This window comes from Mus musculus, chromosome 7, assembly GCF_000001635.26.
Source record: "Mus musculus strain C57BL/6J chromosome 7, GRCm38.p6 C57BL/6J".
Classification (NCBI taxonomy): Eukaryota; Metazoa; Chordata; class Mammalia; order Rodentia; family Muridae; genus Mus; species Mus musculus.
Window position 1 is genome coordinate 115,028,938 of NC_000073.6, and position 15,747 is coordinate 115,044,684.

Sequence of the window (15,747 nt, forward strand, 5' to 3'; positions counted from 1 at the left end):
CATGTGACCAGCTTCCTTACACTGTTGCTGTCATGCCTTCCCTTACATGTCATGTCTTCTTTCTTACATCACGAGCCAAAGTACCCCCCCCCCTTTCTTAAGTGGGTTGTATTGGGTATTTGTCATAGCAATGAGAAAAGTGGCCAACACAACCAGATTGGGGGGGGAGGGGGAAGGAGAGGGGGGAAGGAGAGGGGGAGAGGGGGAGAGAAGGAGAGGGAGAAGAGGAAGAAGAAGGGGATGAGGAAGAATAAGTTACTGTTATATTATTCATTTTTCTGAAAAAAAATGGAGAAAACTCCAAGTGAAAAGGAAACTTGTTTAGGCCCACATAGACACATAAGCTATAATGTTGGATGCTATGTTCAATTCTGCCCTAAAAATCCTCTCATTTTGTATTACACCTGACTACATGTAGCATTGTATACATAAAATACTTTAGGAAAACTTTTCTATGATATCATTTAATATTATATAGCTCCTTCATTGTGCCAAACTCTATGCTGGATGAATGTGAATAAGTTGTTAATTAAATATCCCAATATACTAAGTATACAGATTATTTCGATCAACAAAAAGGCATTGTGAGATGTTATTCTTGAAAAAAGATAAATAACAACAAATCCTCTGCTTCCAGTTTATACTTGTTACTAGTTGACCCTATAGCCAAGTAATCTCATTCCTCCAAACGTCAGTTTTCCATGTTTCTGTACCAAAAGTAATAACAGAACCTAACTCAGAAGCCTGTAAGGAATATGAAGTAGGTTACTATACATACAGTGCTTGTGGTAATTATTTAGTGAATGTTAGTCATTCATGCTCTACACTAACCTTCATATAAAGGGAAAGTCTCTTCAGTTACTTCCTGATATCATATTCCCAGGCTGGGTTGTTGTCTACCTTTTTCTAGGGAGGCCTAAACTTTTTTCTTCCCTCAAGGTAGGTCTCTTAGGATTTTACTGCTGTGAACAGACACCATGACCAAGGCAACTCTGATAAGGACAACGTTTAATTGGGGATGGCTTACAGATGTAGAGGTTCAGTCCATTATCAACAAGGCAGGAACATGGCAGCATGCAGGCAGGTATGGTACAGGAGGAGATGAGAGTTCTAAATCTTCATCTGAAGGCTGTTAGGAATGACTGGCTCCCACATGGTTAGAAGAAGGGTCTCATTGCCCACCCCCACATTGACACATTTCCTCCAACAAGGCCACACATCCTAATAGTGTCACTCCCTGAGCCAAGCATATTCAAACCACCACAGTAGGGTACCAATTATAGGCCAAATGACTATTCCAGCTTAGTTTGGTGCACCCCTGAGGTTACTAGGGTTACTACCCAGACATAACAGATTCAAAAGCAGGTGCCCCTCTGTAAAGACAGCCCCAGCATCCATAGATCTCTGATGTCCCAAGCAGTTGTTTACTGTTTATATGGCCTAAGATAGGGGCCTCACAAGTTTGATAAATTTCATGAGTTTAATGAGTCTTATGAGCTTCCATCCTTGAAAGCTACACACCAAGAGCACACTTGCATTCAGCTACTTGTTTGGGAGCCCATCAGACTCTGCTTGTAGCTACGCTTCACGGAATGTGTCCTATATATTCTGGAATTATTACATAACTGGTTATGTTCTACCTTTTTTTGATCTTTTATATTTGAAGGTCCTCCTACACCCAAACTGGTCCCAGATTGTTTCCAAACCATATCTCATCTTCCCCTTCATGTGGAGAAAGTAATTTAGGGCCCTTTCTTGAGGGCTATGAGTACTAGATCTTTGAGTACAGCTAGACCTTTTTCACATATATAGGCCATGTCCCATATTTGTAAGGCTATGGGATACAAGGGCCAGGGTAACTGGGAGGGAAAAGTTTTACTTCCTTATATGGATTGCTTTTGGTTCTATACCCGAGTGTATACGGAAATGCAATTGAAGCTGCCATTATATTTTAAAAAAAAAATCAAGACACTCAGTTATAAAACATAGAACATATAATTAACTTTATTGAGCAGAACAAAGCGTTTTATAAAAACTCACTTAGACTGAATTAATATAAGGATGCTTAGCATAATGTGTATAGTTCAAATTACCGCCTACTAATCATCAAGCAGTTGACTGGGAAAGTTGTTAGACTTTCAATCTAAAAACAGGCGGCAAACACTAAAGGCCTGTTTTTGCTTTCTAATGATCAGATAGGGCAAGGGATGTGTGGTTCACAAGCTGGAGAGAAGGCTTCTGCTCAGAGATGTGACGTCCTAGGTTGGTGTCACTGCTCATCACTTTTCATGACTGTCTTTCAGCCACTGTCAGTCTGGCTTCTGGCCCCATCCAGCCACAGTCTTTTTATAGGGAGTCTCTCCCACACCATTATGGGAACAAGTTTCCCCATCTTACCCATATCCCCATGCTAATCCTGATCCCAAATGATGCTGTAACTGTATGACTCAGCCCCACTAGGTGGACTAGCCTGGCTCCCATTGTTGTTTCTGCTGGTAATATGCTTTTTATTTCTTTTTCTGACAGCCTTTAATCCTGGAGTTCTACGTGAGTGTTTCCAAGAACATCAAAGTCTACTTGTTTGATCTCCACGCCTACCATCTTCATATAAATTTTGCTGGACTCATCAAGGACACAAGGGATTAGAAAGCTACATTTATACAATTCAAAGGCCTCATATTGCAGAGAAAGTAGAAAGGATTTGGGACCGAGGATTACTCAACTTGGAGACTAAACACCTCAGGGATCCTCAATAAGCCTATTGCTATAAGCAAGCCAAAAACCTTAGCATTCTTTGACAAAACACTGTTAAGACTATCTTAAGAAACAAAGAGGAGGGAGGGCTATCCGCAACAGCTAGAGAGTTAGCTCAGCACAGGCTGAGAGTTGTTAACAGTGCAGGCTGCTTTTGCAGAGGAACTAGGTTCAACTCCCAACACCCACATGGCAGCTCTAATTCCAGTCCAAGGGGAGCCAATACTTTCTTCTGCTCATATATACATGAGCAAAATGCTCATACACATAAGATAATTAAATAAATCAAAAAATAACTAAAAAAAAAGGAACAAAGAGAAATTTGTTCCTCCTGCAGAAGCCAAGGATAGACTTTGCTCATCTTCATCCAGGTCCAAATGATACCACGAGATTTGTCTTGTGTCCATCTCACTGCTCTACAATCTTCTGTGATGGTGAAATTCTCAGGTGAGCTTATTTCCAGGGATGACTCTGTCCTTTCATAAGTATCTCATTGACTCCAAAGGGTTCGTACGTATTCATCTATAAACCACTGCCAGCTACTCAGTATGTATGATTGCTAGCTTAGTGTAACCAGAGTTACACTGGACCTAATTGTCATTGAACTTGAACAAATTGGACTTTTATCCAGAGATCTTCTGATTCTGCAGTGTCTTCTGGAACTATACCCAAGAGAAAAGGATATCATTCAGGCTTTTAGGGAGACAGTGGCCCAGTATCCTTCTCCTTCTCTCTGTTTCAAGCTCGTTAGTAAATTTATCAGTTACTTTCTAGTGCATAGCAAATATGAGAAAGCACAGTGGCTTAAAATAAATGCAGCCAGTGATTCTGTGTCTTTAGTTCATCTTAGCTGGACTCACCCTAATGCTTACTAAAATAGGTGCTTGGTGAGTTTGCAGCATCCTTGATTGGAATGCCCAGGATGGCTGGGATAAATGAACCTTCCTCTCAACATCCTGTTCTGTCTGAGCTCATTCCTATGATGACTTATGAGTTTCAAAGAACAGAAAAGGATAGCAAATTACAATGATCAATTTCTGGAAAGACATTTGTCTATTTCATATTTGGTAATATCCTATTGATCCAAACAAGCAACAGGACCAAAGTAAATTTAAGGGATAGAGGCCAAAACTATTTTTTGGAAGAAAAAAAAAAAAAACTTCAAAATCACAAAAACCAAAGGCACAAGAAAAGATTAGTATGATTTGAAAAGAGAAACGAAAAACAAAACAAAACAAGGATATTTCAATCCTTCTTAGAAGGGGGAACAAAATACCCACGAAAGGAGTTACATAGACAAAGTTCAGAGCAGAGACTGAAGGAATGACCATCCAGAGACTGCCCCACCTGGGGATCCATCCCATAAACAACCACCTTCTACTTGGCAGATGCCAACAAGAGCTTGCTGACAGGAGCCTGATAAAGCTGTCTTCTGAGAGTCTCTGCTAGTGCCTGACAAATACAGAAGTGGATGCTCATAACCATCCATTGGATAAAGCACAGGGTCCCCAATGAAGGAGCTAGAGAAAATACCCAAGGAGCTGAAGGGGTTTGCAGCCCCATAGAAGGAACAACAATATGAACTAATCAGTTCCCCCAGAGTTCCCAGGGACTAAACCACCTATCAAAGAAAACACATGGTGGAACTCATGGTTCTAGCTGTATGTGTAGCAGAGGATGGCTTCAACGTTGGGCATCAACGGGAGGAGGGGCCCTTTGTCCTGTGAAGGTTCTATGCCCCAGTATAGGGGAATGCCAGGGCCAGGAATGGAAGTGGGTGGGTTAGGAAGTAGGGGGTTAGGGGCGGGAATAGAGGATTTTCTGAGGTGAAACTAGGAAAGGAGATAACATTTGAAATGTAAATAAAATATCTAATTAAAAAAAAGAAAAAACAAAAACCATGTTTTTATAATCTACCAAGATAAACTTGAATGACTATAGAAAAGTGGTTTTGGTTTTTGTTTCATTTTGTTTTGTTTTAATGTTTGGGAACTTTTACCACAACATCTCTAAGAACTTTTCTTAATTGAATTTTTAAAAATTGGATTATTCTATAATAAAACTCTGGACCTTACAACACACCCAATGTTCTTCAGTCACATCCCCACCTTCCCTGAAATATCTATCACAGCTTGGGGTACCCAAAGTGTGAAGGCAAATTAGTCTGGTCCAGGTCGCTGACCTAATTCAGTGTGAGTCTCCAATTCATGCATACAGTAGGAGACTTGTTAATTTATAACGTGCTCCACTTTAAAAGTTCTCATCCTAACTTGATCCAGATTTTATGTTTTTTTTAAACTGAAGTCTTTGATGTATAGGCAAGAGCTTCACATCTTAAATAAATAACAGGTCAAATTCATATTTAGAGACATGAACCCAGAGCTGTGCAGTTTTATCACTAAGATCTACTTTATGCTCGTTTCTAAATTAGAACGCCTCCCAAGGAGCTTGCAAGTTCCTCTTTTTCACGACTCAAAGTGGCTTTCCATGAGTCTTCAGTGTGGTCTTTCACCTTTTATCCATAGCGTGGCCATGGTAACAGTTAGGGCTGTTCTAAGTGCCCAAGATCCTTCCTGTCTCTGAACCTTTGCCCTTTTTTTGACTAGTCTGGACCAGACTAATTGACCTCCACACTTGGGGTACCCAAGCTATAACAGAACCTTTCTGTCTGAGACTCATTCTGAGAGCTCCACAGGGTTCACTTCATCTGGACACTTCATTGTGTTCTCAAGTCACTGGTTTCTATGTGACCTCCTTCAGTAATCCTTAGCATTTTAACACTGTTCATAGGGAAACTGTGTTATTCTAAACCTAGCCCAATCAATGCAGCCATATTTGTCTCTTGTCCGGACTTCTAGACTGTGAACTTTGGGAGACAGTGTTTATTTACAGGCTATTGCAATAAGGTTTGACAGATATAGAAGTCTCCAGATATTTATTGATTGAACTAAAACTCTGTGCCAGTCATGAGTGTCTCTTAATTTTATGGGAGAGAACTACCATATGATTTAATAATAACATGGCATCAATGGCTCACATGCATTGGACAATTATTAGCTATTATACTTTCTTATACCTCATTTAATCTGCCTAAAATTTTATGAGGCAAGACTTAATATTTAAAAATTATAGCAGTGTTACAACTACAGTTAAACTTCCCGATATTCAAGTATTATTATTAATACTTAAAGTATATTAGCTTTCATTTACAAACTAAAACCCAGAACAATTAACTTTGCTAAAAATAGGTACTTTGATCAATTAATGTTTCTAGATACAAATATTAGAAACCCCAAAGTAAGACGACTCAAAATATAGATGATTTTTTTCTATTTGACTTGTAAAAAGTTCCCCAATTGGCACCCCTACAAAATTAGATGCCTCAAAGGGTTAACAATTTTACTAGAATCTTAGTGTTTCAGCTCTTTCTTTCTACCTTACTGTCTGCCAATCCCATCTTCATACTGACTTACCTAACAGTAATTAAAGTTCCAAGCCAACACACACCCAGAACCGCATCAGCAGAAAACAGAAGGGGCTCCATTCTCTAATCACTGGAAGAATCTCTTTCAGAAGCCACACCATGGGTCTCCATCCTTAACCCACTGGCCATACTAGGTCACACTTCTTTAAACCAATCAGTGAGAGGATGAGAGGTTTAAGTCTCAAGATCTGCCTGGGGTTGGAGAGGGAGTCACCAAAGAGAAAGGTAGATGTGAAAAAAAAAAAAAATCAATGGATTCCTGTCAAATGCAGGGGCTTGGGAGAAGGTAGAATCTTAGGTAAGAACTTTCCTTTTGCTGAAGTTTTCAAACCAACAGTTGAAAATGAGAAAGTTTAACTACAGAAGTAGCATTTCTATTATGTTTAAAGTTTAATGTTTCCAGTTCTTTAAGAGTATGTGAGGCTGTTGACTAGGTTTTTATTGAATCTACAGATAAATTTGGGGTGAACTGATGTTCTAACAATATTGAATGGAACATTTTTCCTACTTATTTAGGAATTTAATTTCTTTCAGTAATGTTCTGTGTATTCTGTATAGATTCCATATGTGCATTTGTGATTTTTACTCTTAAATTGTGCTTCTTGATGCCAGTATAAATAGCTCTAGTGGGTTCTTTAATGCTAATTATTTGTTGCCAAATATAGGAATGTCATTGATTTTTGTATGAGTCTGTGATTTCACTAACATAACTTATCAAATCACTTTTGAACGTTCCTTGAGATTTCAATATAACCATGGCAACCAAGAATAAGGATATTTTACTTTGATGTTTCTGATCTATATGATATTTTGTGTTGGTTGGGCTTTTTAAAAAATCTATTTATTGTATATGTATGAATGTTCTGCTTACATGTGTGTATGTGCACCACACGCATGCCTGGTACTTGTGGGTATCAGAAGAAGGAGATCCTCTGGAACTGGAGTCATGGATGGTTATGAACCATCGCATGGGCACTAGGAATTAATCCTGATACTTTGAAAGAGCAGCAAGTGCTCTTTGCCTCTGAGCTATCCCTTCAGACTTGAAGTAACTAGACTCATTTGGGAAGAGAGTTTTAATGAGGAATTATTTAAATCAGGCTGCGCTATGGGCTTCTCTGTGAGGACTGTCTGGATTGTTCTTTGAAGTGGTAAGACTCACTCTGAATGGTAGCACTATTTCCTGAGCTGTGTAGAAGAGAAGAAAGCTAGCTGAGAGTAAGCAAGCAGGTGTCATGGTGCATGCCTGTCTCTAGCCTCTTGATGGTGTGTGTGAGATGAGTAGCTGCTCTAGTTCCTGCCTTACCTTCCCCACAGTAATGGATCACAGCCCGGAATTGTAAGCTAAATGAACCCTCTCTTCCCTAAATTTTTTTTTTTTTTTTACCATTAACAGAAGTGAAAATAGGACACAAGCTACATGATAGTTATTTTATTTCCTTACCCATTTTGGTGGCTAATGCCTCTAACATGATTCTGGATAGAAGTCATGAAAGCTGATATTTTGTCTTAAGAAGCACACAGGTTTTCACCACTAAATATGCAAGTACGTGTACTTCATATGAAAAATGTACTTTCAATACAAGGACATTTAATCCTAATATCTTTACTTGTTCAAGTCATAATTAAATAGTCTTAGTGTTTATTGAGATGATCTTATTATTTTCTTTTGGGAGTATATTGTTACAGTAAGTGATAAAGATAATTGTGAGTGTTACTTGAGTCTTGTATCTCTGAAATAAACCCTGCTTAGCTGTGGCCTCTCACTCATGTATGGGATTTGATTGGCTGGAGCATCATTGCAAATTTTGACTTCTCCATGAAGCCTAGTTCTCTCTAGCTTTCTTTTCTTACATTTCTATTTTGGTTGGAGTAATGCTGGCCTCAAAATGGGTTGAGAAATGGCCTTTCTCCCACATTCTGGAGGAGTTTATATGTGATTGTGACAATTACTGTATTTTACTTCCCAGACTTGTGGGTCCTGGCAAAGAAGCCCCTGAGCTTAGGCTTATTGTGTAGTGTGTGTAATTATTTAACAACTATAGGGATATCTAGGCTATCTATTTTGTTTTGCTAACTTAATTTTTCAAATGTATGGATATCAAATTTTCATAATACATGATACCTGGCCTGGTGGCATTTCTCAGCAAGAGAGTAATCCCTTCATATGTGGAGGCCTTCATTTTAACTGGCAGTGCTATAAAAACAACACTCAAAGGAAAAATACCATGATTCCCGTTCGTATATCTCAGTGCACTCAATTTCTGTGTCTTCTTTCTTCCACTGGCCATTGCTGTTTTCTTTCTCTCCATTTTTTCTCCACTAACTTGCACACAGTATCACCACAGTGGTCACATAGAGCCTTCCCTTTGTTCCCTGGCTTTCTTACTCTTGACTATACTGTTATATTTACTCTGACTGTTGTCTTTTCATGCTTTGGATTTCTTCTTTGCTAGCTGCCTGACATTGAAACTACATTTATTGGTTTAAGAAATTTGTTTGGTTTTGTTTTTCAAGACAAGGGCTCTCTGTGCAGTGCTAGCTGTCCCGGAACTCACTCTGCAGACAAAGATGGCTTCTAACTTGCAGATCTGTCTGTCCACCATGACCAAATGGCTTAAGAAATTTGATTTGAGAACTTACTTAGTATCTAACAAAAATGAGATTCTTTCCTTCCTTTTGTGTCAAAGAATTGACTTTTTTTTCTGAGGGAGTCAGATAATAAATATTTTAGACTTGGTGGAATACACAATGCCACCATCTTGTCCTTGTCATCTCCTTGCCCATCTTTCTTATGTGCAGCCATTTAAAATCACAGAACTTTCTCACTTTGAAGTACATATCATTATAGTTTGTTGACCTTTGCTGTAAATGCTGCCTTAATTATACAACACAAACCATAATACATTGTGATTTTATTGCTATCTAATTCAAACTCTTTTTTAGTTACTGTTGATACTCCCTTTTTGACCTAGATATTATTTTGGACTAGATTGCTTAATTTGCAAATTCTTGGAAAGCACGAAGCCACCTTCCTGGTGTTTGTCTGTAGCTTAATTGAATTTTGTTAGCCGATGTGCTTAACATGCTTTCAAAGCCTTAGAACCTTGTTACTGAGTGTCGTATGGTCTGTCTTGTTTGTACTAAGAAGGAATGTGCTGCGCTTATCTGGAGTGCCCTATATATAAGTGTCAGTTCACTCAGGCTGGTTGGTATAATTTTTATTATTGTCTCAATCCCTACAGATTTTATTTTCTCCTGATGGCTTCATTTATCAAAAAGGATATTGAAGTTCCACACGATAGCCATGGATTTGGAATTATTCTTTTTAAAAAAATATTTAATTATTTAATTACTTATTGCTTAGTCTGTCCTACATGTCTGTATACCATGTACATGCCTGATGTCCAAGGAGGTCAGAAGAGGGAGTCAGATCACCTATAATTGAATTTACAGAGTGTTGTGAACTGCCATGTGGATGCTGGAAACCAAAATGCAGGTGCTCTGCATGGCCAGCCAGTGCTCCTAACTGCTGACCCAGTGCTCCTAAGTGCTGGTCCTGTGCTCCTAACTGCTGACCCAGTGCTCCAATAGCTCAGAATCACTTTACTTCTTTCAGTTGTCTATTTTAAGAAATAATGGGTGAATATGGCATTTGACTGGCTTCTCAAACATATAGGCACTTCTGTTGGTTTGTAGACTTCTTCTTTATGTATGGTAATATCACCTATTTGAAGTCTGTTTTCTTCTGAGATTAGCACAGACAATGTGCTGATCAGTTTTGCATGGTCTGCTTTTCCCAGCACTTTATTTTTACTTTGTGATTCTTTATTGAACATGGACATTATATAATTATTTCTTGATTTTTAATCTCCACATCACAGTTTCTGATCAACTTCCATTTGACAATCCTGTCAGAGTTGAACTCTAACTTACGGTCTCTCCCTTCGATTCCTGAAGACGGGGTTCCTGCAGGTGTCTGTAGTAGGCAGGGAAGTATCTGCAAAGAGGGGAGAGTTAAAAACTTGGTTCAGCCTGTCTTAGTCTGCCAGGCTGGATCAAACTTACAGATCAGTGGTTCTCAACCTTTCTAAGGCTGTGACCCTTTAATACAGGTCCCCATGTTGTGATGACATCCCCCACCACCACCCCAAACATAAAGCTATTCTTGCTGATACTTCATAACTGTAACTTTGCTACTCTTAGGAACTGTAATGTAAACATCTGATATTCAGAATATCAGATATCCAATCCCTATGAAAGGGTCCTTGAACCCCCAAAGGGATCATGGCTCCCAAGTTGAGAACCACTGTGCTGAAGTCTCCTGCCAGGTGCTTTATTGTCAACATATTTAAACACAATATAATTGGGGTGGGGGGGAAGTTTTCTGGTATAACACAATTCCCAGTTCACAAGGAGACAATAATTAAATCAAAACTTAATTCAAAGTATATGGTATTTTTTCTAAGAAGATGAGTTCTAGAGATAGACTAATTTACTAGCTTAAGGGTCTAAGAAAGATCTGGGCTGGTCTCAGTCATAAAGATAAGTTAGAGGTCATTTGCGCTAGTAGCCACATCTGATTCTGGTTGTGGGAGCTTGAGATGGCCTGGCCCAATAGACATCGCAGGTCACCTGGCTATTAATCACTTCCAGTTCCCAGCTTCTGGATGGAGGAATGGGTTTTACATCTTTTCAATTGAAAAGACAATCCTAGGTGCTTAACAGTCCTTCTTTCCCTGGAGATCTGTGGAGGCAAGGACCTTTGTAGTCCCAACAGATCCCTAGTTATACAGATGATCCATGATCATTACTGTTTTAAGTAACGCCTTGCCTTTTAGGGGCATCACTTGGCTTCGTAGTGTTTCCCTTCATCAGTTATTGGATATACCTTGTGCGGTTGTCTCAGGGTTTGCAATGTGGATCTTTAAAACATCACAGTCTATCTCAAAATTTTATAAATGGTTTGTGTATCCTGAGATCTATGCCATCGTCCCTCTACAGTCCTGCGTCTGGACTCTGTGTCGCTGCTCTGCATTGATCCCTCCACATACATGCTTAAATTCACAAGACAGTTACCTTTACCCGTTTTACATACCCATTACTTTTAAGGACACTAAAAATATAGAATAACAATGAAAGAGAGAGGGGAGAGAGAACTTTAATACATTTCTATATACTTAATGCTATCTCTGATATTGTAAAACTCTGAATTTTCCATAGCTATCAGTTTTCATTTGCCCAAAGAAAATCTTGCTGAAATGCTAGCAGTAAATTTTTTTTTCTAGGTTTAAAAAACAAATGCTTTTCTTTTGCTTTCACTTTTGAAGGATGGTCTCCCTGGGCTGACAGGTTTTTTTTGTTGTTGTTGTTGCTTCCCTGCCCCCTCTCAGCATCTGAAAGATGTCTCTGGTCTGAGTACATTTGAACAAGAACTCAGTTGTCATTCTTGTCTTAGCGTCTCTGTGTCCTGCCCCCTCCGGGTTTGTAGGAATTTGATTGTGTTCTACTTTCATTTTCTTTCCATTTTCTCTGCCTGCATGCAAATGAGTGGCTTGCATATATAGATTATTTAAAAAATAAACTTGGACATTTGATGAGATTTTATCAATTTATATCAATTTTGGAATAATTCAGCTATTAATTCTAATATTGTCCCTGACATCCAGGCTTACCCACCAGTCTGGGTTTAGAGACCCGTGCGTGCTGTGCACTTGATCTTCCCTCATAGTGCACTGAAACTCTGTTTGTTTTTTTCCCATTCTTTCCCCTTTTACCAGTAGCAGCTTTTGTGATGAAAAGCTTCAAAATCTACCTCAGTCATGTTCAAGGATACAATACATTATTAACTAGTTGTGATAGTCAATGCTGCTGCAGAATTCTTCTTTCTGAATAACTGAGTTTTCTTTGATCAACATCTCTCCCAAACCCCTCACTGAATCTTCACTATGATAGCCACCATTTCTCTGTCTCTGTCTCTGTCTCTGTCTCTGTCTCTGTCTCTCTCTCTCTCTCCACAAAGAAGTAAATCTCACGGTATTTATCTTTCTGTTATCTGGTTTATTTACCATCACAAAATGTTCCTCGAGTTCATTCATGTTGTACATGATCCCATGGCGTCCTTAAAGGGGATTTTGCCCCAGAACAAGGACTCCTTTCCTTTTCAAAGCCTGAACGGTATTATGTTGTATATCTGCTCCATTATTTGTGTTTGTGAATCCACTCCTCTGAGGAGGTGTGGTATGAGCAAGGCATGTCACATGTAGACGTCTCTTCAACAAACAGCTCTTCATACCCTTCAGATAGAAGCTCTGTAGATGAGATTGTTGAATTTGTGACAGTTCTAATTTTAGTAATTTGAGAATTGTCCATTCTGTTGACTCTTCTAATTTGCATTCCCACCCTGTGATTCAGAGCATCTTTTCTCTGTATTCAGTCAATACGTGTTCCCTTTTATCTTTGTATAATAACCACTCTAGCACGTGTGCACAGTGATGTCACCTGTGGATTTAAATCTGCATTTTCTAATGATTAGTACCATTGATCATTTTTTTAATTTACTGGTCAGCCATATGTTATCTTTTAAGAAAAATCCATGCAGGCCCTCCTCCTGTTTTGAGTTAGCCATATTTTAAATATAGAGTTGTTTTACTCCTTGTGTATAGTGTGGATCCTGACCTTTTATCAGATATATGGTTTGAATAGGTTGTTTCTTTAGCATAATATTTCCTTTACTGTGGAGAAGTCTTGTAGAAATGACAGTGTCTGCTTTCTTTGTTATACATTTAGATCACAAAAAAATGAAGAAAAACAAAACAAAACAAAACAAAAAACCCAAACAAATACCCCTGGCCTAGATCCATCTCATCTGTGTTTATCTTGTGTTTGTAGGTTTTAGTTTTAAGTTTTTTTATTCATCCTGAGCTTTGCAAGTGGAGTGAAATTAGGATCTATTTTCATATTTTTATGACTAAGTATGCCTAGTTTTCTCAGTACCAATTATTAGAGAGATTGTTTTTCTCCTTATATATGTTATATCTTTGTTGAAAATCATAAATGTGTGGAGTTTATATCTGATCTCTCTATTCTGTTCAATTGGTCTAAATGGCTAATTTTTAAAAATCTCAATTCCATGATATTTTAATTACAATAGTCCTGTGCTTGGTTGTGAAGTAGAGACCATGTCTTCTATGTTCTTTTGTTCAAGATTACTTTGGGGTCTTTTGTGGTTTTGTACAAACTTAAGGACTAGTTTTCCAATTTCTACCAAAAAAAAATTGGAAATTTGGTAAGAATTTCTGTGGATTTGTAGATGACTTTTAGTAGCACAAACATTTAAAATATTAATTATTTCTGTCCCTGAACATAGAATATCTTTTTGCTTGTTGTCTTTCATTTCTTTTTTTCTTTTTTTTTTTTTCTTTTTTGTTTTTTGAGACAGGGTTTCTCTGTGTAGCCCTGGCTGTCCTGGAACTCACTCTGTAGAACAGGCTGGCCTCAAACTCAGAAATTTGACTGCCTCTGCCTCCCAAGTGTTGGGATTAAAGGTGTGTGCCACTACGCCCGGCTTGTCTTCCATTTCTTTTATCAATGCTATACTTGTCAGTGAAGGTGTTCACATTTTGGTGAAATTCGTTCCTGAGGGGTTTATAGCAATTGAAAACAGATTTTGTACTTGGTTTCTTTTTTCAGGTAACTTTTTAGTGTAGCAATGCTGCTAGATTTTGCAGGGTGGTTTTATATTTTACAATTTTATAGAGTTTGGTGAGATCTTTGGGATTCTGTCTATTCTTTTGTTTGTAAACAGCCAATTTATCCTATTTATTTTCATGTTATAAAGCACAGAATTTATTAAAGATATTTTTGTTCTTTCATTTTTAGTTTTTTAATTTTTTATTAATCATTCTATTCGTTTACATCTCAGATGATATCCCACTTCCTGGTTACTCTTCCACAAATCCGCCATCCCATATCTGCTCTCTCCTTCCTCCCTTTTGCCGCTATGAGGGTACTCCCCTCACCCACTCACCCTCTCCCACCCCACCACTTCAGTATCCCCCTTCTCTGGGGCATCAAACCTCTACAGGATGGAGGGCCTCTCCTCCTATTGATGTCAGACAAGGTCATCTACTGCTACATATGTATCTAGAACATATGTAGATACATATGTAGATACATATGTATCTAGATCCCTCTTTGTACACTGAATGTTAAACACAATAGTATTTGTTATTGTGCCTTTGAGATCACTGAATTTTTTTGAGCTTTTATTCTTTAGTGCTTAATCTGTTATTCCAACTTGATTTACTTTTATACCTCTAAGTATATTTTTATCACTATAGGTTCTATTTAGTATTATTTTTAGTGTTATTAATTGCCCCTAATTATATTCTTGCTTCAATTTACATATTTAGACATATGAACTAGATTTATAATAACTGATTTAAAGTCATTTGTCTAGTAATCTCATCATCTCTCTTTTGCTTTGGTCTGTGAACTGTTTCCATGTAATTCTGCGTGCCTAGTTCTCCACACTCTGTATCAGTCATGTTGGTTGGATTTATTTTAGAAGCTGGAATACTTTGGGGTATCTCTCACATTACACAGCAAGCTCTGATTAGATGGACTCCTTTGAAGTGTGCTTTAAAGCTTTGTTACTGCTGCTCTAGTGAAGTCTTTAATACCAAGGAGCACCTTTAGTCCAGATTATAAGATGTGTGCCTTCTGAATAGTCTACCTGATAGCTCCACCATCCTTGAAGGAGCATCCTTAATGGAGCTCAGACCTTTATGACACTTAATGTGTTTTCCTCGTTTTGTTTTTTTCTGTGCTTCATGTAGCTTTTGCTCATGCTTTCCTACGTTTATCCAACATCAAGCTAAGTACTTGTGGTGAACCTTCTGGAAGTCTTTAGAAGTCTATGTAGCGCCTTTTCCCTAGTATTGCAAATTATAGCCATCCTGGACAACCATATGCTCTGAATTGTTTCCTTAAATGAGGCAGATTAGATGCTGAGTGTGACTCTGGATTTGCTTTGCACTGTGACATAGAACTACCTCCTGGTGCTAAAGTGGTACAAACACAGGGCTAGTTTTCTTTCTTATGTCTTAGAGAGCTCACAGTCTCACACTGTGTTTTGTTTGGTGTCTGAGAACCATGTTTGCATATTTCTGACTAGGCCTCTATAAGATTGGTGTTAAAATAGAAGCACGATTCTCCTGCCAGTCAATTATTCTTTACTAAATAAAGTACAGGTCTCTCTAGTCTTCTTATGTAATGATATTTGAGAATGGTTCTTTCAAGTCTGAGGAAGGATAAACCAAACTTGTAGGAATGCACAACTTTTTGAGCTACTGCAATCCATAGTGCTGTGGTTTGACCTCAGTCCTGTCTTAGGTCCTAGCTGGAAGCCATACTAAGTGTAAAGAATGGCTTTGTCCTTCATAGGAGGTGAATATATGCCAGTGACAGAAAAAAAAATAATTACAGTGAAACATAATGACACCATC

At 38.3% G+C, this 15,747-nt stretch overlaps 1 long non-coding RNA gene across 4 annotated transcripts in view; it reads left to right on the plus strand.

The window, feature by feature from the left end:
- The window catches only part of Gm34225, a 52,227-nt gene that overhangs the window by 14,340 nt on the left and 22,140 nt on the right, over positions 1–15,747 (plus strand). For 2 of the 4 annotated variants that reach the window (XR_869887.1, XR_869886.1), the window contains exons 2-3: positions 2,527–2,547; positions 3,126–3,201. This is a non-coding gene — a long non-coding RNA (predicted gene, 34225). Of the gene's footprint in view, positions 1–2,526; positions 3,202–15,747 lie in introns of all 4 variants that reach the window. The other 2 variants (XR_869885.2, XR_378439.2) reach the window with 1 other exon arrangement.